General features: G+C 32.4%; 1 protein-coding gene across 2 annotated transcripts in view; it reads right to left on the minus strand.

Moving 5' to 3' along the window:
• The window catches only part of LOC135832359 (arylalkylamine N-acetyltransferase 1-like), a 35,551-nt gene extending 15,957 nt beyond the window's left edge, over positions 1-19,594 (minus strand). The window contains exon 1 of one of the 2 annotated variants that reach the window (XM_065345548.1): positions 19,325-19,594. The gene's annotated coding sequence lies outside the window, so the exon portion shown is untranslated. Of the gene's footprint in view, positions 1-10,410; positions 10,555-19,324 lie in introns of those variants that run through there. The other variant, XM_065345547.1, reaches the window with a different exon arrangement.
• Positions 19,595-27,115: the final 7,521 nt, after the last annotated feature.

Raw genomic sequence — 27,115 nt, forward strand, 5'->3', positions numbered from 1 at the left:
ATTCGAATTGAAGCGTCTGTTTTTTACAACTTTCTAATTTTCCAAGCAAATCATGCGTAATGTTTTTGAAAATTTGCTAGGCTTAATTTTCAAACTTTTTCGCCTGCAAAAATTCTGAAATGAGTTTTGGACTATCAAGTTTGCACACACTGCGTATGTTATCGCAATGACATTTCTCTCTCTCGAGTTGAATTAATACAGTACCTATCTGCAGCGAATAACGTTAGGCTATAAGGCTTTCCTTATCTTTCTGTCACTTGCATTCGCTTTAGTATAAGCTTCAATTTGCCAAATTCTGATAACGACGCGATACAGCTTAAGAACTACATTTTGGTAAGTAAGCTCATCTAGACCGATAATGAAAATTGATTCGAATCCAGAAAGGGATTAATCGCTTTTTCTGAAGCATACACGATTCCATATATCATACCGTGTAAGCGCGCCATTTTCAAGGCATTCAACATTAACCTTTCTAAATTGCTTTTTCTTTCAGGATAGACCATATTATGCATTTGTTATCCGTTGATACGTAATTCATATGGCATGGTGGCATGCGTTTCAGAATGAGCTGCCTGTGTAAGTGTGTATGTTAGGTGCATACTTGGCTTTTCGTAAATTTGATTGTACCATCTTATATTTGCTGTAGCTCGTATAATTTTTATAAGCCCAATTGCACGTTTCTGATATTTTTTTTCAACTTTTATTTCATTTTTTTTTTTTCATATTTACGTATGTAGTAACGTGGCTGAATGAACCAGGAAATGAACTCGTACCTATATTATTTACATGATACATTAATTTTGCAAACTGTGCACTGATGATTTATGAATTACAGATCGCATCACAATATTTTAATTGCGGTTTGCTTTAAGGGTTACGCATAGTTGAATGAATTTCAATCATTTGAAAATTTCGCGTCTAAAATTCTGTTTTGTCGAATATTAATAGTTGCCTAATGGATTTAATCAAGGTTAGTTTAGCCCCAGCGTGTACCTATATTAGCGGTTTTCTTGGAAAATCTCGTGGTGAGCTGGCTATAAATACATCAACGATTAACAATGTAATTAAATTGTTCGAACAAAATCATCCGTGTAATTACGATTAATAACAGTGGGCATTTGAAATAGATTGAAAAACGCGTAATTTTCTCTATAATACATAGAAGATGCAGGTTTCTTCCTCAGGTGTTTGGGTTCAGTAGGTAGGTATGACGTGAAGAAGTTTTTTGTAATATTTTAAAGTTGTTTTCGAGAAAACGGAGAACTTTGAAAATATGACGTGTTTCTTTTTTGAATTTTGCAATAGGTAGGCAGTATAGGTACCCTCTCATTATTTGAAAAAAAAAATAGACTGTCATTTGTATTGAGCAACATTTCTCTTATCTTTGGTGTTCAAGTAGGTACCTACTACCTAGCTGAAAAAGTTGAAATTCTAATTTCTTCTTCAAATGATAGCCGTCAGATAAACAAATTTGACAAAGAATGACCTGCTGTGGCGTAAATTGTGCGCGACTGAGAAAGGGCAAAACATTGTACTTCCTTGTATGTTTGATTTAGTTTCCCTCGAGTCCAACAAAATGTCTCCGTAACTCCGTTCATATTGAAGGGTTCATCTCTCTCATTTTAAAAATTGGACAGTGGAAAAATGATTGAATTAGGTACCTACTTACTTAAGTAAGTACGAGTATAAACACATGCTCCAAGTTCCTTTCTTAAAAATAAAAAAAATAAAAAAAATGAATTAAAGTATTCCCATGAATTTTGAACGTTAAGCGCCTCAATAATTGATAATTCACGATTATTCATCCTGGACTCTATTTTTCACACTCTCTATGAGTTTGATGCCTGAAGGTATTGCGCCTTTTTTCCTTCCTCTTTAGGGCGGGCGAGCTCGGTTTCTGTAAGTTTGATTTTATGGCAACAACGCTCTTCTTCCTTTTTACCTCTTCGAAAATTCAAAATCAATTTCAAATTGAATTTTAAAACCACCGACCTTAAAAATGAATTCATATCGCTTTTTTTCTTCTTGATTTTTCAACTGATTTATTTTGAGCTTTTTACTTTCGAGTGTTGATTTTTCTTTACACACTTGCGTACCTATAGGTTGGTAGTAGGTAGTTAGGTACTTATATTTCCATGATTCTTAAAATTCCCCCACCTTTAGCAATCTTTCCTCTAATACGATGCTGCACCTCATTAATTTTTGAAAAATCTGGCTGCATGTTGAAATTTTGAATTAAGATAGGTACCTTTAAGTAGGTATCTATTTCAAAGAAATTCGCAAATTTCATTAAAACTAACGTACATGTTATTCTGTTCAAAAAAAAAAAAAAAAAAAAAAAAAAAAAAAAAAACATCACGAGAACGAACTTGCGAATAGAAATTTATGATTTTATATTAAGTAAAAGACAGTGAACATTCCATAGACATGATCAACATTAAAAGTATGTAAAATATTGAAATTAAAAAAAAATTAAATTACGCATCTTATGCTGTGGGGGTTTCCTCAAAAAAAAAAAAAAAAAAAAAAAAAAGTACCTAAGTAATATAATCGGTGATTCTGAGAATGGCGATGATATTTACCTAGTACCTATCATATTAATAAATTTGTTATGATGGTTGGGATTTTTAGTTTTAGTTGAACTACCTAGCGCCTACCTACATACCTTATTTTCCTCGGTTTGTATTCTAATTTAAATGAAGCGTTTCTTCGAATATCGCATCGAGTATTTTCCTAATATTGTAATAATGATAATACCTATCGCCTTCTTGTGGTTTTAACCTCGCTTATGTTTACTTGATGGATGATACATATTTATTATAGGCATTATCGAGTTTAGGTACATCAAAGAGGTACCTATAGTCTTACTCGAATGAGTATCAGACAACGTTCTGTTTAAAATTAACGAGTTTACTAATGGTTCTGAAGTTTTTACATCACAATGGTTGAAGAAAATAATGAACTTTGTTGGTGTGCGGTAGGAGAAGGAGGTTGAATTTTTTTTGATCCGCTGAAAATAATAAAAATTCAATTGTTTTGATATTTTTCCCTCGTCAAATGTTTTATTATAATTGAAACTTCCTCGACAGATTCTGAAAATTTCTGTCTGATCTCAAAAGGTTTCTTAAAAAAAAATTGTAAACCGTTGTGTGAAAATATACCTACCTACCCTTTATAATTTTGGTCAGAAATTTGTAAAAATTGTTTAATTGCATTATTTTTTCAACTTTGGACTTGATTTTAATTTTTTTAATTCAATTTTTTCGAATTTCTGGATCTCTTGATTGCGTGTTAGGTTTTTGAGATTAGGATTGTAGGTAAGCATTTGTTTTTTCGCGTCACTTCCATTATTTTGCAATTTTTTTTGTATTTTTATGCTTGGATTGGATTATATTAGGAATTTTTCAATTCTTGCATTCAATTTTTCAAATTTTTAAATGTCTCGTTTCCGTGCCCATACCTTGCGGGGTTATTGTTCGGAAAAATTCGTTTTTTGGCATTACCTATTCATTTCTAAAAATTATAAGTTTGCGATTTTTTATTCTCATTCTTCTATCTTTATACTTCTTCAAATTTCGATAAGAATTTTGTGAGATGAATTTTCCGAATACCGTAGGCATGTTATGTACATATGTTGAGTGAGATTACTTCTATGTTAAATTAATCCTAGGGTTTAAAATCATTGCAAGATCAAGTTTGATAACCCTAACAATAGGTACTCTCGCTTTTTTTAAAATTACCTAGACATTACATACTATTTTCAGTTTGAAATTTTCAATTTTTTAATCCCAAAAAACTTTATTTTAAAAAGAAAAAATTAGCTCATTTTGATGAAAGTGCCTGCCTGAACAAATGGAAGGCCAACTGACAGTAGTTTTTGGGTGGCTCTTCCTATTCATTTTTCTGCGGAACCTTGCGAGTAATGTTTTCTTTGTTACGTTTAATTTCAAATTCGAATTCAATTATCATCTGCAATACATAAATGGGTATCATACCTAGACCAACTGGGCGAAGTTTTATTTTTTTTTTCAATTTGAACGTGTCCATACTTACGCAGCTAACGTGTATAAGATCCTTTCATTTTTTTGAACCTATAAAATTATGAACAACGCTAAATTATGATCAATAATTAGACGTGACTTGGCAAATTTTTTCAACGCGTTGATCGTTCAAAAAAATTACCCAATTAAATCCGTAATCACGTTGCATTTTGCATTAGGTTGTAGTAGGTACTTAGTAATTTCGGCGTATTAAAATTCATCTATAGAAAAAAAAATTCAAAAATCCTTGAATTTTTTTCGCATCTTGTTGCTCGAACCGACAAAGCAAAAATTAATCTCGAAGTGTAGTCTCTACCTACGACAACGTCTGGGTACAATCTCATGCCAGCTGGTTCTATTGGCTAATGCTTGTACTCATCGGATCGAAATTAAATTTGACTGATTTGTCAAGTATTATATTTCCGGGCTTATTTTGGGAGCAAAAAATTATGATAATAAACACGTGCGCGTTTCTTAAATGATGCAAAATACATATTGCTAAGTTCAGGGTTGAGGTATATAGCTGTTGACCTTGAACGGACACTGGAACGAGCATTCTGACACATTTTACGATAATGCTGATATTAATTTATGTATTTTAGATGATACTTCCTCGAGCATCCTTTCCGATTCTGCTACATTAGTGCAAAGTGCACACTTTGTCTCGAAAATGGAAATCCACTGTATACGGTGGCTCGGTGTCTGGCTAGCTGGTTGGCTGGCCTGCCGTGGTCGTTGTCGAGGCTGGTAAACCACGACCATCGACACCTTAATTAATGCTTCCACAGGCACAATCGAAAGTCACGTGCTGAATTATATTTTCGTTGTTTATCTAAAATTTATGATTTTCAAGGTCGAATACTTCTGTTTAATATTTTTTTGTTTATATTACGTAAATGTTTGTCTGGCGATATTTGTTGCGTATTAGACTGCACAAAATTGCAACCACAGTGCTAGGCTATGGGGCGCCGTCTATTTTGCCGAGTAATTTCGATAATTTTCAGTATCTAAACGATACCGTACCTATGTTGGGTTGGTGTGTTTTTTCTTTTAGATTGTGAAACTCCGAATGGCCTGGGGCACATATGATCATAAAATCTACCCGGTCCGGTTCATGTTTTAAAAAATGTGAGTCACGCTGCGCTCACGATGTACGATATGTTCGTCAAAATGAAACAACTCGATCGAAAATGACTTTATTTTTCGCGCTAATCGTAAAAAATATTCATTATAATTCGCGATTAATCATCCTGAGTAAGTAAATTTAATTACCAAACAAAAAATATTTTTTATACAAAACTTTTTCATAAATTGTTACCAAATTTGCCCTTGAAAATGTATTTAGCTGTCGTACAAAATAACACACATAATTAACGTTGAAATCGGAAACAAACAATTTGTTATTCAATTGTTCGCTCTAATCAAATATTATAATTATTATTATTCGGAAGCTTGAAAAAAATTTCCTTTTACACTTCAATATACTTGTTGCGGTATAGCTCGTTTGATAGATGCCGAAAAAAGTCGCCAGTTGAATTCATTATCATAAATGTAGGAGAGAATTTTAAGCTTGATTTTTTTACATTTTTAAATTGATACGACAGGTGTGAACTAATAAGTTTATTCACATATCGAACGTTTTCTTCTGCTTTTTTTTTTTTTTTTGTAACCGGTAATAAAAATTTTATTGCGTGCATTTCTCGGTAATAAATTATACGTATAAAAATTCCTATATACCGGTGACTCGTTCCATTTAGTTGATAAATAGAAATGCTAATTTTTTTAAATATTCGAGACTTCCTTCCTGTGGTTCACGAACTTTTTACAACGATTCTACGACGTATAGGTAGGGTTTTTCGCAGATTCCGGAAAATTACTCTTTTAATCGGCCTAGCCTGTTATGTAATTCTGAATGAAAACATCATTCGCGCAGATGGCGAATGAAACTGAGAGTAGAATTTTTTTCACGTGAAAAATATTCAACATTTTCGAGAAATTCATTAGAACGCGTGATCTTTGAACTTGAAATTACTAACGTTGCGTTAACCTATGCGTATCATTTTTTTTACCTACTCACCTACCTACATACCTATAGTTCTATGAACATGCGAGACTGGTAGTAGCTCATCTCAAGGAAGAGGTTGATTTTTTTCTTCGATTTTTAGAACTTACTTATTGTGAAATTAGAAGGCGTAGGTGGGTACCTAGATATTTTTAATGGTTTTTACCGAAATTAATTTGATATGAGCCATGAGGGGAATAAAAGACAATGATTCATCCAGACATGTTGGAGATTCGAAATTCAAGAACAAAAGTTATTAGACGATGCTGAGGATTGCAATTTTCAACTTGATCCGATCAACGCTTTGATGAGACCATATAAGTATCTAATCAGATATATATTATCATTTTCTGCTAGGACATAAAAATTACATTTTTTTTTGAGATTTTATAGAAAAATGGTAAAAGTAATCAACTTTAGAATACCTTTCTTTCAGAGTTTTCGTCTTGTACATATATAATATAGTCCTTCCTGATCAACTACCATTAATGATCGACCACATTAAAAAGTTTGAGACAAAAGAAGCAACGTTGAAATGCAAATTTAAAATCATCTCATGAATTTTGGAAACAAAACTCGTTCACACTAGTATAGTAGCATAACTCGCCCCTTTGAATTCCGGGCTAATAAGCAAATATGCAAAATTGTACTCGTATTCAAGATGGGTTGCCTATGTTACAGGTAAATGAGGGTTATCTGTGGCAGGACACCTTGTATTTCTGGCTCGATTTTAGGACGGCCACTAAAATGATGGTTTGCAAAAAATTTTTCCTTTGGTAGGTAATTTATTTTTTATTTGTTCTGTTTTTTGTTTTTTTTAACGAGCTATAAATAAGTATAGGCCAGCTCTGCCAATGCTTTGGTTTAGTTTATAATCATGTTTTCGTTTATTTTATGGGGTGATTATTTCCGCAAAAGCAGTCAAATTAAGCTCAAACTCGTACTTGATGTAGGTTAATTCTGTTTATTCTCTCGTAAGCTGATATAAAGTCTCAACTTCTAAGGGTAAAGTAAATCGATTGTTTAAGGAGAGAGGGGAATAATGCAGGTTCAGATTGTTTACATTAAAGAAATTACGATTGAATTATTTATTACAAATTTCGTAAACCTATGGCATTTGTTTTTGTTGGCTTGTGTTTTTGTATGAAATTCCAATCTTACACGTATATCTACTATAAGCCAACATCAGTTGTATTTGAACTTTACTATGTGTAAAAAAAGAGAAAACTTTAGGATTTTAAAAGTTTTTTTCGTTCATTTTATCATAGAAGATACGAATACGAATACGAGGCGCAGGTGTACCAAGGGAGTTGGTATATTGCTCATTCAGTTTTGATAAAGTTGTGCGAAAAAGTTGCTTAGAGCGAAGAAGGTTTGACAGATTTTAAAGAATGATGGGTAATGACGTTTTCTGAAGTATTCGGTGAAACTAAAAACATGCATATTTTTATTTTTTGTCTTCATCCACCCTGAAATTTTTCCAAAAGATTACTTTTCGTTGTGTTCCTGACAAGGTACCTATGACACTTTCATTTGTTATATTTTTATACAATTTTTTATGTCATCTCAAACTTGGTATGGGAAATAGACATAAACTTATGAGGAGAAGGAGAGAAAGTAGGCACTGGCAGTTCAAAATTCAGTTCTTCAATCTTTTTACATTTTTCCAAACAAGACCGATTTTATGTTTATTTTATTCACTGTCCGAGGTGTATACTGCAGTGCATTACGGTGTTGCGAATTTTCAACCTTTAAATTTAAAATACCTTACATAGGTAATATAATTACAGAGCTCGGATGTTTTAAACAACGTGATGTTTAAAATCGTTAAAAACATTGTTTAAAACAAAAAAAAACTTGATTGCGTTTTAAACAATAAAAAACGTTTAAACAGACTTTGTTTAAAACATTATGTTTTTTCATACAAACTTGTTTTTTTTTTTACAAAAATCACATTTTTTCAAATTTTTCGGTCAGTTTTTGTTTATGTGTATGTAGGTATTTCAATAATTTCATTACAAAAAAGTTATAAAAATAGCAATATACAAATACCCTATTCGATTGTATGTATGTACATAATTATGTACTTCATACTCTCCTCTACTTCTCACATCGCCTATTCCATCCCTGCCCCTTTCCCAAAGTCAATCATTCTACTGAACCATTTTTCAACATTTGAATGAAAATTTGATTACATACCTACATTTTTATAAATTGAGTTTTATCAAATTTATAAATAGGTTCATATCTCAAAAAAATAAACCATCATGATAATTACTTAATTGGTCGGGGAAAAGAAAAAATTAATCCATTAGTATTATTATTTTCATCCCCTCTCTCTCAATGATTCCAAAATGACTATTCTTTTTCCATCGGATGACGTCAGATGACTTTGCGTTAAAACTGATAATAATATTGCCTCGATGATTGTTTTTAATTCATTCTAATTGGGATGTCCAACTCCAAAGTTTCACTTAAGAAGCTTTTTTTGAAAAGCTCGAGCGCTTTTTGAGAAAGAAAAGTAAATGAAATTGAAGACATCCTGAAATCATTACCTTTGTTGGTAAATATATCGTCCATGTGTACTATAGGTAAGGCCCCTATGACTATTATGTGTTTTGTTGAACAGATATTTTAGGGTTTCCCGCCTCCCCGAGGCAGGGGATTGGAGAACCCTGTCAAAATCGCTTCGTGTCTCGTGTCATGTATTTTATTTTTCCAGTAATGGAAACCAAGGAAACCGAGACCGATCACTGATCAGTATTTATCGTAGCCAAATTTGAGAGTAGGTATTTTGAAATTGGAATATTTTTTTTAAACTTCCGTCCGGCCAATTTTTCAAACAACTTAAAAGTTGAAATGTTGATGGGTGTAATGCTTTGATATTTTTGTTTCGTGAATAGAAAATTCTTTCAATTTTTATCAAATTTGAATTCTAATTAATAAGAAAAAAGTTGATTTTTTTTGGAGAAAAAGGAGAACCGAAAAACGTTTATGCAGTACCCAATACCTACACATGTATGTATAATATTAATAAGTACTCGTATTTTGTTGATCGGATGGATGTTGGTATGATTTTTCAAAAATGATATGTAGTTTTACTCTCGATTTTCGGTTTATTATCACAACCGTAACCGTTGATATTCAACAACAACATTGAATCCAAATCATACAATTCGGGGGACCCTTTTGTCAAATCCTGTGGACCTCGCTTGTTGATTACGAAGATACTCAACTTGAATGTCGATATGGGTTCTAGTTGATAATTGTCTCATCCATTTTTTATAACGTTTGAATGCAATTTTCAAACTGTCGATTAAAAATAATTCTCAGTGTGGATTTTATAGGAAAATGACCATTTCTTTGACCTCATTAAAAACGATCTAATGAATTTGTGAATCAATTTTTTCTCAGTTGAGAATTGAGATTATCTACGTACGACGTAGCGAACATGGAAGGAAATGGAACGGAACGGAACGAGGAACAGAATACGGAGAAAAAAATCAACCTTGAATCGAAATGAGGAACGTGACAAAATTATCTTTGTAACTACGAACGAAACAAAGTAGACGAAAATGTAAGTGTACATATGAAATTCGATAAAAGTGTAATTAATTTTAATTTCCGAAAAACTAGTAGTTCTAACGAATATACATATGGATTGGGAAGATTTTGATTCCTAGCTCACCTGGGGGAAGTATTTTTCCTAGAATTGAAAAATGGGTACAGCTTACCTACCTAATAAAATTAGATAAACGAGTTGCAAAAAATAAATACATGTTTAAACACATATGTAAACAAACAGATAGAAATTAATATTGCTTGTGATGCGAATTCTAGCAAAAAAAAAAAAAAAAAAAACATACGTAGACTATGTAGGTTAAATAAGCAAGACAACCAAGTGTACTAGTATTATCTGATGTTAATTTTTCACATTCGCGAATTTTAATGATATTTTAAGGACGACACTATTTTGGATGATTTTAATTTGGTAGTTAGGGATCAATCATGTATGTAATGTACATGGTACGTACTCACGCGAAAAACCTTGGAAAATGTTGAATATAAAATTCACTTTCCTTTTTGCATTATTAAATTTTTTTGTTCGAGCATAGGAAAAAAATTGTTATAAATATTTGATAGCTTACGTAAGCGTGCGAAGTACAAAGAAAAGACGATGCGTTTTTTCAACTTTTTTTTTCTCGAAAGGATCTCGAGATAACGTAAACACCTACTCAAACTCAAATACTCGTAGGTACCAGGCACAATTTAAAATCTATGATAGATAATTACATAGTTTCAACATACCAGCAGTAGATATAATTAGGTTAAAATTCAAATTCACTTTTATAAAAAATGAAAGACAAAAAAAGCTAACGAAATTTTAACATATGAACCAGCATGACGCGTCGAATACACCGAATTGTGATATCATTCAGAAGTACCTAAGTATTTTCATAACGATAAGCTTATCAAGAAAACCAAAATTTACACACCCCTTCCTATCCCATCGCATATATGATTACGATAATAATAAATCTCGTTAAACGAATACAATGATTATACATTCGACGCAAATTACAGCCCGTACTTCGGCGTGTTAAATAAAATTAACGTTAATTCAATTCGTGAGTCTCCCAACAAACGCGCCATTTACCGTCTCCAATTCAAAATTCAAGATGCGAATTAACCGCTAAATGAGGAAAAATCATGTCTAAAGGGAATTTAACTTGGGACAGCTTTAACCATTAATTCCTGTCGCCTCGATGTGTAACGGATGTCATGGGCTTGTAATTTTGAATAATTTTTGCTTCGTCAAGTAGGTAGGAAAAAGTTCGTTAATGCCCTTACGTAAATTTACGAAAAAAAAAAAATATCCTCTTTTTGATGCACAAGCTCACGCAAACGTTTAGGTATTTTTCACATTTCACCGTGCTTCTGGCCATGCTGTGCTGAGGTTTAGCCGCGCGGGTGATCACGTAAGTCACGTAAGAAGTAAGAACCAATTGCGAATGTCTACTGATGAAAATTTATTTTCTTTTTTTTGGCAACTTTTATCGACAACTGGATTTTCTTGAGATACATATTACGACTTACGAGTAAAATATGTACCCTCGAAAAAGTTCCAACTGGGGTGGCTTTGTTTATACGCTTAGAAGGATTTTTAGAGGGGGTTTGAAAGAGCAATGTACCTATGGAATGGTGAAAATATGTTTTTTGTATGATTTTTATAACGATGATGTAATACTTAGATAAATAATATTACTGGCTTTTTCTGAATTCGTGAAATTTTGAGGTTCTGAGAAATAACAGTCCACTTTATTTAAAAAGTACATACCTACCTATACCTACCTAAAATTTGACCAAAATCAAGTTCAAAGCTAAAATTTGGTTTATAATCATTTTTTGACCTCTCAAACGAAACGTGATAATTTTGAGCCTTTGGGGAGCACTTTCAAAATATTTTTTTGAATTTTTTAGCTTTTGAAATATTTTATGATATAAAGGGCTTATTTGAAATTCAGCACCTAGGTAAAATGCAATCATTCGTTTTCAAATTTTGACCTCTCGATCCATTGATTTCACAAGAATTTTTCAAAATCTGTTTACTGGTGATTCGAATTCGTATTTTTTCATCCAATTTTATTAAATACTAATTTTCGAAAAAACGCCGTGTAGTGCTTGGGCTTCTAAAGAATTTCATGAAATTTTTAGTTTTCAAAGCACCTTCAAACTCTCAAATTACCAGTGACTTTTTCGATAGGCTGGAACCAAATTTCCAAAATTCGTTTCTTTTGGTTCAAATCCACTTCAATCGGTATTTTTGAAGAACTCCAGAACGACCTGAAAACCACCATCAGTTCTTTTAAAGAGTTGATGATAACGTATAAATCAAATTTCAGCTCTCTATCTCAATTTGACAAAAATCATGAATTTTTTCACGTGGAAATGAACCAAATTCAAATTGACCGAAAATTGAAAAATGAAATCCGATTCCTAAAATGGTGGTTAATAGAGTACTTGTAGATGCTTTTTCAATTTTTGTTTTTAGGCTCTTAGAATTGTCAATTTTCGATAAGAATTAGGTAGGTATGGGTTCTCGTTATTTGCACATGGTTAAGACTGAAAAATTTTAATTGGGGTATCGAGCATCTTCCTGAATAAAAATTAGCCGTATCTGATACCTCTTATAATTTTCAACCTTTATAAGAGTTAGGTAGCTTGGCAAAAATTCTTGACGAAAAAAAAACAGATCAGTTTTCAAAGCTTTATTTACCTACGTGTACGTATGTACATCCACACCGATTTTTAAATTGAAAAATCGAAAAACAAAATACCTACTCGTATAGGTATTAACGTAAGTAAACCCATTCCCGATAATCTGTAGATTATGCTACTCTATAAACATTAGCAATTAAATTGCCTACGGTATAGTCGTATAAGTTGCCTATACGACCATTACACTAGGCAACAATTTTTGACCTTTTTTTTGTGTTCGGGTTGAAAATGGGCTTAATCGATAGTTTAGACCCTAAAACAAAAAACAGAGTGGGGTTTTTCAATTTGAGTTGTTTTTGTAGTCAGGAGAGATGATCAAAGTTGCAAAAATGGCCGTTTTTGCCCTATTTCACGAGTTTGTGGAGACAACAGTATTATGTTTCAAAAAAAACCAAGGTCATATTCGGATTCTACGCACTTTTTTAAGTAAACAATTTCACCGGATTCTTGATTTTCGAAGTTTCAAGCCCATACGTTAGATTTTTGTTTGTAACATATTTTAAAACTCGGGAGCGCGCGACGCTGGCGTTACTCCACCACGTAATCGTGGCTCGGAATTGTGTTCGCGCGGGCGAGGCTCTCGCTCCAAGTTTTAAAATATGTTACAAACAAAAATCTTCCGTATGCGCTTGAAACTTCGAAAATCAAAAATCCGGTGAAATTGTTTACTTAAAAAAGTACGTAGAATCCGAATATGACCTTGGTTTTTTTTTTAAACATAATACTGATGTCTCCACAAACTCGTGAAATAGGGCAAAAACGGCCATTTTTGCAACTTTGATCATCTCTCCTGACTACAAAAACAACTCAAATTGAAAAACCCCACTCTGTTTTTTGTTTTAGGGTCTAAACTATCGATTAAGCCCATTTTCAACCCGAACACAAATATGCCGTTGCCTAGTGTTATTGAAGGAGAATGAACAAGAAACTGACAATATTACAGGCAAACGAAACGACCTTCATTTTTGGTTCGTTGAATGTAAAATCCTTTGCGTAATCAGATCATAGGCTAACGATCGAAGGAAGGAGAAAACTGCAGAAACACCCTTGCAGTAATTCCAGAACATGACGTAACAATAATTACGAGATAAATTGACGTCATTAACCAAAAGTTACGGAAGTAAGCGTAAATTGAAAAGCTTTTCAGAGTTATTCTTTACTTAAAATTAATTTACCTTTTCGACGCACCTCTACGTAAACAACAAAACGAGCGCGAAAACAGAAACGAAAGATTCTTTCATCTTTTTTCCTTTCTTTTATCTGATCAAAGAACGAACTTAATTATAAATTGATATTTAGTTCTTTTATTCTGACATTGTAGATTTTCTCAATTGAAAAGCTTTCTGTTATTTTTTTTTGCCTAATCAGCTTCGAAGTTTTTAAAGAAATCAGCAGTACAAAAGCTCGACGGAAAAAAGGAACACTTTTTGTAAGGATTTTTCCTCAATTTACATTCATTTATTTTGAAATGGAAATATTTACTTCGTCGGTGAAAATTACTTTTTTCCCGTAACGAATCGATTTTTTATTTCGAACGAATTAACATTAAATAAATAAATATTTGAAATGCGTAGGTACCTATACTTTCATACTAATGGAACAAAGAAATGGTAATATTTTGTTAAATTATTATGTAGTATAAGCTTGGGTGTATATATATATGTATCTCGTAGGTTGGTATTGCGTTTTAAATAAAAATTCAAAGCAGACTTCTTTTATTCATTTGATTATTTAAAACGAGAAAAAACTATGTATCATCGAAGTTCTCCTCACCCTCCGATCTGGTTGGTACCTACAATTTTTCTTCCATTAAAAATTCTAGAATGTAAAGAAAAGTAAAAATAAAAGCAAATGTTAGGTATCTACCTATTGAAAATACGCTGAAATGAATTTTACATTTTTATCGCAGTATTTCACCTTTTTGCGCTTTCGTAAAATTGAAAGCTTTCTTTCTTTTATGATTTTACAAATATTTCTCCACTTTTCACATGGAAAATTGAACGTTTTTTGGATGAGAAAAGACATTTTTCTATCTACGAGTAAAATGAATATACTAGTAGGTAGACCGGTATATTACCTGCTCGTTATAAAGCTCGTTTCGATTCGATTCATTTTCTTCTAAAACCAAAATTAGTGGAGAGGAATATCAAAAGCAGTCGATTTTAGCAAATGAATGCTTCGTTTGCATAAATCGTTTGATTTTCAACATAAAAAACAATAAGGTACCATACGTACTTGTTTGAAACGTAAATCTATTTATTTACTAGGTAGGTACATTTGTTTTTGAGGATAAGGTGAACCGCTTTTTATCTGTTGTGGGCATTTAACTATGTACCTATCTGCGAGTATAGTTCTGAAAACCTTGTTTTGAATTGTAATTTTCAGAGATTTTGGCTTGAAGAGCTTTTAAATATGAATGTAAACGGGTCATTTAATATTAATGTAGGTATTTTCCGGGTAGGTATACCTAGATAGATAGTTAGATACATGTTGTTAATATTTCGATCCTTTCTCAACGTCATTTCTGTAGTTGAAATATGCCCAAAATGTTTCACCTTTTCACCTGAAGTTGAACTAAATTCTGATAGAAGCTGCGTTAATTTCAACGCATTTACAGGAATTTCTATATCATAACGTAATTAATCATTTCCTGTTTCCTTTTACCTATCAACGCTACGAATTCTACTTTTTATCAATTTTTTTCTCCGTAAGTGTAGGCTAGTATTTTTTTTCTATTTTTCAAGTAGGTAGGTAGGTAGGTAGGTAGGTAGTTACCTACTTACTCGAAATTGAAAAAGTTTTAAATTGAAATTTTTCGTCAGGCCATATAGGTAAATTTTTTCTATCGTCGTACACTTACATTTGTCAATTGTTGCGTTTATTGTTTTATGATAGTGGATTCACTTCAAAAATGAAACAATGTTTTGACAACACAGTTGGTAAACAAAATGTTTTAGCAACAAGGTTCAAAACGCTGTTTTGAATCTTAGATTTCATTTGCACCAAATTTAAAAATCAGGCTAAAAACAGTCAAATCGTTACCATAATGTTGATTTTCGCAGTCCAAGTAAAAAATACATTGGATCGTGGACGAAAATTTTAATCGCTCGTTATTCATCTACAGTACCATAAAGATGTTTCAGAAACATTATTTCATTTTCCCGACAGTTTCGGCGACACGAAACTTTGTCTACAAGTTGTAAACACGGATTTCACAACATATTTTGGTGTGAACAGACCACTGAAACATTGTTGTAAACATGAATTTGTCGCTGAAACATTGTTGACAACTTCAATGTGAATTTGTGAACTCACCATGACGTCGTTAAATTTAATTGAATCATAATCACTCACGCCGCCGGAGCATAGTGAGTACAGCTACCAGTAGAGGTTTTCCATTTTCATTTCATTTGTAGAAAACTTCTCTGCGTTTTATCTCAAATATTTCCTCTTCAATGGCATTGTTTGAAATGAAAAGAGAAAATGTTGTCGTTTTCTTTAATTTACACGTTTCAAGAGTGCTGAAAAATGCTCGCTCTTTCTGCATTGTTGAAAATGTGATTTTTTTTCTTAGCATCGCCGGAATCATGAAATCATTGCGAATACGAATGTACGAGAGTACTTGTCGTAGTGTAGGTACTCAACTCGCTTGATAATATTTTTTTAAAAGGCTGAAATTATACTGCTGAAGTGTCGAGTTGAATTGTTATCATATTTCTTGAAATGAAAATTCATTCCTAGATTCGTATAGTTTTTATAGATAGGACTTATGAAATTGTAGTTTGCCTCGAGTACTAAAATAAGGCAATTTTTTCAAAGCTTTTGGCCACACGTATTAGTGCAAAATGAATGTCTTACCTAACGCTCATTCTACATTTTAATAACACCTTCGAGCTTTGGGCATTTTATCAACTAATTGAAGTGTGTTTTTTTTAGAAAGTCTTAAAAATGGGTAGGTATATTTTCTTCAAATTGTGGAGGATTTTCAGTAATCACGCAGAAAATTCTGAAATTATTCAAAATTTAAACCAGAATAATGTTTTATCCGTTGATTGCAAAACCCTTTCCAATAAGTATATCTACAATATTTTAAAAAATTTTGTTAGTTTGAAAATAAATTTTGTTGCAGAAGCAAAATACTGACAAAGAGTCCACAAAGGTCGCCTGAATTTCGAAGTACTACTGGGTTAAATTACCACCACCATTTTTGAAAGTACCAAGTCTTGAAATCCACCATTAGCAGTGAAAATCACTAAGCGTGACCTCGGGTCATAATTTAATGGATGACTATTGACTTCGAAGGGTTGAATTATGTATAGCTTAAGAATTATAGAAATTGATAAAAACCTCAATCGTTGAATCACAGGTAATACTTTTACGTACTTTCGGGTTCCATTTCAACTGTTAATAGTGCTTAAAATAACATTCCATGAGGATAAAACTTTTTAAAAAGTGGCATAACAATCAACAAAAACTCTGAAAATCGTTTATTCTTGACATTTTCCCTCATCTACATAATTATCTGATTGAAATCATGAAAATAGGTAACGATTGAACATGGGAATCTTTTATTTTGATTCATATAGTTGGTACTTCAACTCACCATCGATCTTATTTTTTGTTATCAGTAGGTAGGTATTTTTTTCACCACATATGTCAAAAGTGGGCCTCAAAACGTATGAATTCGACATAACAATGAGTACGAGAGTTTCGAATTTTAGCAGCGCAAAATCGTATTTTTATGCACACTGCTTTTTAAAAAATTCGTACCTCCATGTAAAATACTTCTTATTTTAAGTATCTCATAGCTCCTAAACTGAGCCTCGAAAAGTGACTAAAAACAATATTTTTTGGAATAGGTAACTATGTACCACTATCTACCAACATATTTATTTGCCCTTCGATTTTTTCACCTCAAGGTATTTCTGGGTTATTTTGATAAAATTTAAGTTTAAATAGAACTCTAAATTTTCTCATTAGAGGTTAAAAATGTATGTAGGTGTCTCTCTGTTCCCATGCCTCGCCGAAAAAAAAATTGGAAAAATGAGTGGCCAAGGAGCCGAGAAGGTCCTTCGTAAAGGATCAATAAATTTTCTCAAAGTGGCGTCATTTTCGTGGAAGCGAAAATGTATTTCTCGTGTATGATGCTGAAAATTTCCATAGACTTAAAAGTTGAGGTTCGAAATTATTCATCATAACTTATCTCAATCTATATAGAGATTCATTTGCCATTCCCAAACGGAGTTCGGTGCTCTTCAAACGTTTCAAATGCGTTTTGAAATTCGTTAATCACTATTTTATGCACGTCATAGATGGTTCTCGTTGAATGCTAAATTAGGGCTATTAATGAAAATAAGTAGATATTAATAATTACCTACTAAAGTTAGAAACCTCTATTTGCCATTTCTCAAGTGTCTAAAACTCCCAGTGGATGTAATTATAATTCAATAAAGAAGGCAAGGAAATGCCAAATTAAGAAATTTTACACACGATTTTTCTCTTTTTTAAGATAACAAGTTCAATAGGTTTATGAAATTTAGATGATATAGGTAGGTATCAATATTATATTTAGTCTCCAGTGGTTCGCATGACCTTCAAAACTGTAAGGTCTAGAAATGGTAAAATCCTTTTACAAGTGCTGGCATGACAAGCACACTGCACAGTAAGGTTAGTTGGTGCTCTTTATTATACCTAGATATTTTTCGCCTTGAATAACAAAAGGTTACGTGACTCGTGAAAAACATTTGGTCGAATACATTAAAGTCATAGGGGAAGAGAGAAAGAGAGAGGGAAGAGGATGAAACACATTTTTAAAAATCATAGCCAACTCCTTCAAGTGATCCGGAGGGCAGTGTTCCATATTACGAAACTTATATGTACCTTAGGTAGGTAAGTACAAAATTGTTCGTAATGAGAATTTTTAAACAAGTACCTAAGCAGACCAATACGAAAAGAAATTTGTCAAAAATTTGGGCGCGAAAAACTCTTACCAAAAATCTTTACTTAATTATTTTTTAGATCAAAAGTTTTCACATCTGTTACAACAATTTTTCCAAGTCATAGACAAAAGTTTCTTTCAAAAGCAGAAAACGCTATGTAGGTAATAAAATCCATCAAAGAATAGAAAAACATACTGTGAAAAGATGGTTAAATTCCTCTCTTAGCAAGCATGAAAAATTCAATTAAAAAATTTTTCTCGTAAAAATCTCAACATTTTTTTCTCAAATTATCATATTAGATATTACTTAATTCACATCAAAGTCAAAAAATTCCCAACGTCTTGATATAAGTTTTTTTCGAGAAGTACTTTTTTTACTTAAATACATAATTAAACAAGTTGTAGTCTGAACTCAGCTCGTATTTCGAAGCAATTTTTACAAAATGTATAAGAAATATCCATAAAAATACCAAACTGAAAAATGTTCCTCTCTGACAGTTATTAAAATATTAACTTGTAGGTGGATTACAATTTCCAAGAGATTATTAAACATTAAATTGAGAAAAGACGAATGAAGGGGTCATTTACGCATTCGAATAAATTGATAAAAATAAATTATGCACATATTTTTCGTAGAATAAGTACTTAATGCAACATTGTTTCAAATTTTTTATTCTAAAAATAGAACAATACTCGAATTTTTGGGTAAGTACCTAATATTTTTCATAGCTAGACTAAAGCGTATCACGTGGTTTGTCTATATAGAGCTGACTGAGTTGATGTTTTAATTTATTCAACAAGTTTAATGATGAAATTACTTTTTTTTTAAAGCGTTGATCAAAGAAAAAAAATTCAAATTTGAATTCTACGTTCTAGACAGTCCATAAAATGAAAATAATAACGGAAAGAAAACGCATAAAAATAAAAATAATCCAACAAACTGTACAATGAAGAAAATAATTGAATACCCATTTAACAATAATTTAAAACGATTATAAAACTTACCAACGTGAAGTGCAATTTTGGTAGGTGTTGGAACGTTAAACAGCTCGAATAAAGATGATAACAGGTGTTATTGTCGAAGTATACGATACGTTGTTCGTATTGCAAGCATTGTCTTTAGAAGTGGGAAAAAAATCACGACGGGCACATTTTACGCTGAAATACTACTATAAAACACATGTACGTAAAATGACGACGACGATGACACAACGTTAGGAAGTGCCGGCTCTCATAGAGACACGGTGCCGAAGCAAACGCTTAAACCAAAATAGGGCCTAAATATTGCACGCCATATATCTTATATAGCGTAAAGTACGGTGGAATACGCGCTAAAAGCTCTTTATACCGTATTAAAAGTTCTCACAACGATGTTTTTGAGATTGGTACGCTTTTCAATCAGTGTTGCCGTCAGGGTGATTGCGAAAAGTGAAATTTTCAAGGTTTTTCATGTTCTAATGAACTTTGCTAGTACTACGTGTGCCAATTTCAATGCACGTGGTAGCTTTTAGAAAGGGTGAGAAAAAAATTTCGCCGTCGGTTCCATCTACGAGTATATCCATGTAGGTACTTGTCACTGTCCGTGTTCGGTGAAACGTGATGTAAGAGCTCGTTCAAGGATTCCAATTTTTCTATTAATTTTCACAACAGCAGGGATTTCCTCGTATACGAGTAGGTTCCCACAAACCAACCCTTGGTCAACTCTGTGTCTGTGAACGGCGTTAACCTTGGACGGTTTGATGCGTAATTTATGAAACTATACTAAAGTTTCCATCAATTGCACCCTTTTTTCAAGCACGTTTCTTTTTAACGATGATGATAATGATGGTTTTACTAGAATGAAAATTTCATGCGTATACGTAAGCCTTACCTTACCTTACCTTACCGTACCGTACCGTACCGTCCTTTGCTTTATAGTTTTCGTTTTACTTGAGCTGTGTAATCTCGTACCTACCTACGTTATTTTAAAATGAATGAGATTAACTTGAAAATCGTATATGTAGGTATTGGTATACCTATAGCTGGAATTTCAATCGAAACTCCTTCTTTTTAAGCTTATTGCGATTTAATTTTGAATAGCCGAATTAATTGCGAGTGTGCATGGTTCGTTTCTTGGTGAGGTATCTGCGTTCATTTTTGTAGTTGCTAGCTCAAATTTGTATCTTTTTTGAAAGCTTTTTATACAACTTTCACAAAGTGAAACAATGACTAGGGCTAGAAGTTTGTAGTTCGTTGATTGTAAACTTTTTTTTGAAGATGTTTGCGCAACGAAGCCTAGTAGGTAAGTAAAGAATATTTGTGAGTTCTTCAAACAAATATTCTAGCCCTCGTCTCGGCCCTCTCCCCATTCAAGAATCCAGTTTCAATATACAATTGCGCACCTATTTAATAATGAGCTTGGTATGGATATCATTAGATAAGTAGATAGTAGGTAGGTACTACATAGGTACCTACAGTACCTACTACTTTTTTTCCAATCCATTTCAACTTTATCCCCTTTTTTAAAAAATGATCGATCGATTTGAGAACATTTCTACGAAAATGCGAGTGATTTCGGATTCAAATCCGCAAATTTTTCCCTAGCGATTGATCTTTGGTTAAAAATGAAAAATTCCATTACTGTTAAAAGGCTCCAAAACGGCTTGAAGCCACCACCAGTCGATCGAAAAATGATGCTTCGAACTACACGCGGACAAGTTATTTTTGTTCAAGATTTCATCAGGTCACTAAAGGGGAGATGAAAGTAATGGTGAAAAACCGAAAGATCACTTTCGCAGGATTAAAATAGCGGGTTCGCCGATTTCTCTGGAAATATGTTCTTGTATGTAGATTAATATTTGGTGTATGTAGGTGTACGCATTAATTATGCCAAAACATCAAAAAGTACCATTTCTGAAACTGGGAGGGTGATTTGGAATACCGAGATGACAATTTTCGGTCTGCCAATTCCCAAAACTCAAAATTTGTTAAGTTTTTGGCTGTTATCCTCTATTTTTTTAAATTGGTGACAGTGGTCGAAAAATTGGCTCCACTGTATCACGAAATATTCCACCAAAGTGATTTGAAATTTTTCAATTGCTCAATATACTTATACTGTTTTTCCTTTTTTTTGAGCGATTTGATTTTTGACATGCTTCTCTTAAAACTGATAATTTTCGATGAAATCTTGGAATTTGAGGTCTGTGGGAGGTTCCATTTGATTGTCGAAGCTTTTTGGATTTTTTGATCAAGCAGTCCCTTTTTGTATGAGCCCTCACATTTACAAGTCATAGTCAAGTCTAAAAAAGCAACATAAATGTTGAAATTACAACTGAGCTAATGAAGTGAGGGCGCGAGCCGGAGCGGGAGCTTGGGACTGCAAAGTGGCGCAGGAGGCGAGCCTCCTAGTCTTAAATACTTACCTACTATGTTTTGGAATTGGAGAGCAAAAAATACGATTTTTTCGAAAATTCTCTCTCGTTGAAAACGCATTTTTCCGCATCGAGAGCACCTCTAGAGCTAAAATTTTTCTGCATGACTTTCAACTTGAAATGAAAATCTCCGCCGAATTTATTCAAAATCTCTAGGACGAGACGTTTTCCCAACCATCTTATGGCGTTATTAATTATAAGTAAGCATGTAAGTTTTCAAAATATATTTTTTTTTGTATTTATTTCAAGGCCACATTGTGGTTGTTATTTGAAAAAAATTATCAAGATTTTATTTTTTCACCAAATAATATTCATCATTATCTAATGCCCTACGTCTTCTTTCAAAATTTTATGCCTCATTTATTTCTTCTGACCGCTGTCTTCGTTAGTACCTATTTATCAATCTTTGGATGTATATTTTTCGTAAAACGATAGAAGGAAATATAATTTTAATGGGTTATTTAGATTTTTTATGATTTAAAGCTCGTGAGTAGATATTTATTCCATGTGTTATTGTGTATTAGGTACGATATTATAGATACCATACAAAACCTATACGTTGTAAAATATATTGTAAGTAGGTACCTACATTTATGATTTGAATGCCTCCCAAGGCAACAAAGGTGGGCTTATTTGTGCACAAGGAAAATTATAACTAGGTAGGTACATACTTTTGTTCAGCTTATACTACAAATGTCTGTATTATGTCAATCACTTGTTGACATCTTTCATTTGAAATTTCCCCATCGAAAAATTAATGGAATTGTCGGAAAATGACATGTAGTTTTTGGGTGTAAAAAATGTAGGGAGATTTTTTCAGTTTAATGAAATGTTAATTTAGAAAGGACAGTTTTTGGAGCCCCTTTATTATCGTCTTCCATTCCTCAAATGACATGAAACCTAGGTATCTTGATTTTTTTTTTACGAAATATACTTACTTATGTGGTAGGCTATGCTCTTTACTACCTACCACTCAATTTGAACAATATTGCCCCTGTGATAATGTAGATAGGGAATGAATTCGAAGATCGTAGATGTAAATACATATTCCATAGACGCTTTTATATAAATAAAAATCTTTCGAAAGCAATAAACATAATTGCATTTTGAAATCGTATACTAGGTAGGTATAGTAAATCTAAATCTGGAGCGATATTAGATCCGCTAGGTAAAGGTTTCAACTTACTACAGTGGTAGCTTTTGTACGAATGATGAAAAGCGCCAGCACTGATTGAAAGCACGCTGGCGCAATTGATGATTCTCGACCTTGACACATTCAAAAAGGTAGGTGCTAGGCACCTTTACCCGTTCGTTCGTTTTGAAATTTAACAAGGTATGTTTCGGCTTCGACAAGACATAAGGGAAATAAACCGTTTTTATCTTGATTTATTATCGAAAAATTGAATTTATTAGACCTACTTTCCCTTTACGTTCGCGTAGTTTTTTTTTTGTTGCGGTAGAAAAGTTCGAGTCGTAAAAAATTTTCGTTTCGAGGAACCTGTCTTATTGTCTACTTTAATTTAATATTTTGCCAATAACGCGCATACAGTACATATAAACTTCAGCAGCTTGAAAAATTCTGCTATTACGTCGTAAAATGGCGTCAAAGTGGAATTTACCGACAGAAACTTTTTAAATAATATAGGTTACGACTGCAGCCAAAACAAAATAAGGTCAACGAGCCGCTCCTGTATATTTTCCCATGTTTTATGTTCTGTCTGCCTGCATCTATTCGGATAGATTTTTCTTTTTTGAAGTTCTGAGCTTCTATATACTTATAGTTAATGGGGTTTCGTTATCTATTCGATAATTATTTACATTTTTTCTTTCTTTAATTCCAGTATTGTGGAGACGTTTTCTCAAACGAATGAAAATTATATGATGTACAATAGGTAAAAGATCGATATTGAGAAATTAGAATGAATAAGTGGAATTCTTAAATATGCTTGTTTTATTATTAATATTGAGTGACAGCTGAAATATGTGCTTAAATTTTTAATTTATAATTATTATCTACTTATGCCTAATACACATGACACCAACTTTGACCGGTCCCCGTACCCCTATTAATATTTATAACTGAATAGTGATCGAATCATATTTTATTTCCACTTTTCCGCTAGTATTAGCCTACCAATTAATCGACACTGCACAGCGAGCTTGACCTATACAACCTCGACCTTTTCCTTATACAATAGCTTACATATTAAATGTAGGTGCCGGTGGGCCTATCGGACGTCCACACTTCAAATTTGTGCATTGAACAAGAACAAGTTGTCTATCTTGAAATTTGAAGGCACAGTGATTTTAAATATTTCAAGTGAAAATAAAAAATAGGTAATAGGTATTCAACATGGATTCAGGAGCCACTATTTTAAGATGTACAAAACTGATTCTGCATGTTTTTTTCGCCCATGAAGGTTTTTAAATTTGTTGTTAATATGAAGTGTTTTATTAATCGATTTTGTTCAAATCTTATTCTTATGATGTTATTAGAGCTAGGACGTTTGATGAGATAACTGCACCTGCACCTTACATACTATATTTATAAAATTTGTTTAAGATTAAATTAAAAATTAGTTTGGTATTAAATTATGAAAAACAATGCATACTTGCCCTTTTTTTTTCATTTTTCTAGTGTTTTTTAAAATCTAATTGCAGTATTACGATTTACAATACCTATTTAAAATTGTGATAAACAAATGAAAAATCTGAATTAACGAGTTTGACAATAAGATCAGATAATATGATACTCAGTACTCATCTCGGATGCAACTTACAAGCTAATGCTATCTAAAGGACGTAAGAAGAAATACTTATCTACTCACTGAATATCTTCAAAAAAGTGCAACGCTATCGAGTGGTGAATTAACGAACTAGGTAGTTGCGTTGGGATACAATACAAAAAAGAAACTTTCAAACCATCTCCAGTTTACACTTGATTTGCATGTGTGTAGGCAGGTTAGGTACCTATTTTAGAAATGGAGATGGATGAACAATGTTGCTGTTCTACAATATACTTGAATAAACTTATTTTTCAAAAATTCTTTCTGCATTTTGTTCATAAAAAAATGGAACAATATTACCTTCGAATGGATTATATACAATACAACAGCTTATTTTTATATTTAAAAAAAAATTGTTGGTTATTTTCGTTCGTTTCGTTGTTTTTTACCGACTTTGCCGTGAAACGGAAAGTCAAGGTATTGTATTTGTCATGATGGTTCAAGAATTGGGTGGGGGTGGATTTTCTTGACGTTTCGGAGTGTGCTGATCACGATAAGACGTATGGCGCAAAACGAGATAAGTTTATATATATATTTATATATTTATTTATTTATATATCAATTTATGTATAAATTTGTGCCGGGCTGAACTCAAAAGCTCCGAACTTTAAGTCGAAACTGATGATGGCAAAATATTGCTTTGATACTGAACTAGAGAAATTTTTAATTTGGTCGAAATCGATTCAGCCGTTTACGAGATATGAACGTTTAAGTGTGTTTCAACGTTAGGGATAAGCAGAAATTTGTGTAAACCCTTATATCTCGCAAACGGCTCACCCCCAACAAACAGATGGGGTGGTTAGGGTGTGTAGGTTGCAGATTGGTGCGCCGGAGGTCGGGTGTTCGAATCCCGCGCGAGTCAAGAGAAGAAAATTTTTTGTTGATTTTTTTGTTAATTTTTTTGTTAATTTTATCCGTCCAAAATTTTTTTGCCATAAAAAATCAAAATTTTTCAAAAATTTCTAGTGTAATTTTTGTTTTAACAAAAAACAATAAGTTTTTGGTAAATAGCCAGTAAATTTTGATAATTTTTTTTTTTGGTGAATTAATAGTAATTTTTAGTAGGTAAGTAAATAAAATGATTAGTTATTTTTGGTGAATTACTCGTAATTAAAGTTGGTCGAAAATTTTGGTAAATTGCTTGGGTAATTTTTGGTAAATTGGTAAAGTTTGGTAAATTGTTAAAAACCTTTGGCAGTAAATTACTGGGGTAATTAAAATTCGGTAAAAAATTGGTAAATTAGTGAGGAAATGTCTGGTAAATTACTGAGGTGAATAGTGGTAAATTGCTGGGGTAATTCTTGGTAAAATGGAAAATTGGTAAATTAGTGGGTAATGTCTGGTAAATTACTGAGGTAAATGTTAGTAAATTGCTGGGGTAATTTTTGGTAAATTGGTAAATTTTGGTAGATTGGTAAATTTTGGTAAATTGGTAAATTTTGGTAAATCGGTAAATTTGGGTAAATCGGTAAATTTGGGTAAATTGATAAATTTTGGTAAATTGGTAAATTTTGGTAAATTAGTAAATTTCAGTAAATTGGTAAATTTTGTTGGTAAATTTGGGTAAATTGGTAAATTTGGGTAAATTGGTCAATTTTGGTAAATTGGTAAATTTTGGTATACTGGTAAATTTTGGTAAATCCGTAAATTTCAGTAAATTTGTTTATTCTCCTGTATAACAGAGCAAAGTCGGTTAATCTTGCCTACTGCGCAAGATGTTTTTTCATTTTAATTTTTGACTGATGAAAAATGTCTTCTCAAAACACAATTTTTTTTGTTTTTTTTTTAAATTTTGCTTTATGATTTTTTTAAAATGCAACTCTGATGGAGAAAAATTCAATTTGAATTTTTGTATTGCGAAATATAAGAAAACAAAAATATGGTTCCTCATCTATACTCTGTCAGAGAGAATAAAATGAAATATTGTGACAGCATATAAAATTATCATCAAACGAACCAACGTTGATCGATTCACCAGAATCGTTTTGAAGCTGCGAAAGTGTAACGATTGTTGAGTGTAGTGCAAAAAAATGTGAATATTTTTCCTCATATCTGAATCTAACAAATACCACGGGATGGAATAAACCTCTTCGTAAATCATCGTAACCTATTAAAATTGCAATTCAATTTAGATAGCATTCTTAGCTTGAAAATTTTCAAAGTTGGCGTGGGTAATATAAAATATTTATTATTACCATGTCTTGAAATTTTTCACCCATTTCACAGCAACAAAATAGGACATGAACGTGCACCACGCACAGAGCACTGATTATTATGCTATCCGTTGGGTTTCGCCCTTGATGCTAAAAATTTACGACTTTAATTAATCAAGTACAGTTTCAATACGAGTACCTACCTATGTACCTAGTTTCGATGAATTAGACATTAGCTTCTTACCATGAAAACTTCCTTTACGCAGAATACCAACAAAGGGTAAACGAATACCAAAAGTACTGCGAATCCGTATTCCAGGTGGTTTCTGAACGAGGCAAATGATCTAATTGAAAAAAAAAAAAAAAAAAACAAACAACGTAGAGAAACAATTTTTTGGTACAAATTTGTTAATTTTTAATCAGGTATAGGCCTATACTCACGACACC

This window comes from Planococcus citri, chromosome 1 (assembly GCF_950023065.1).
Source record: "Planococcus citri chromosome 1, ihPlaCitr1.1, whole genome shotgun sequence".
Classification (NCBI taxonomy): Eukaryota; Metazoa; Arthropoda; class Insecta; order Hemiptera; family Pseudococcidae; genus Planococcus; species Planococcus citri.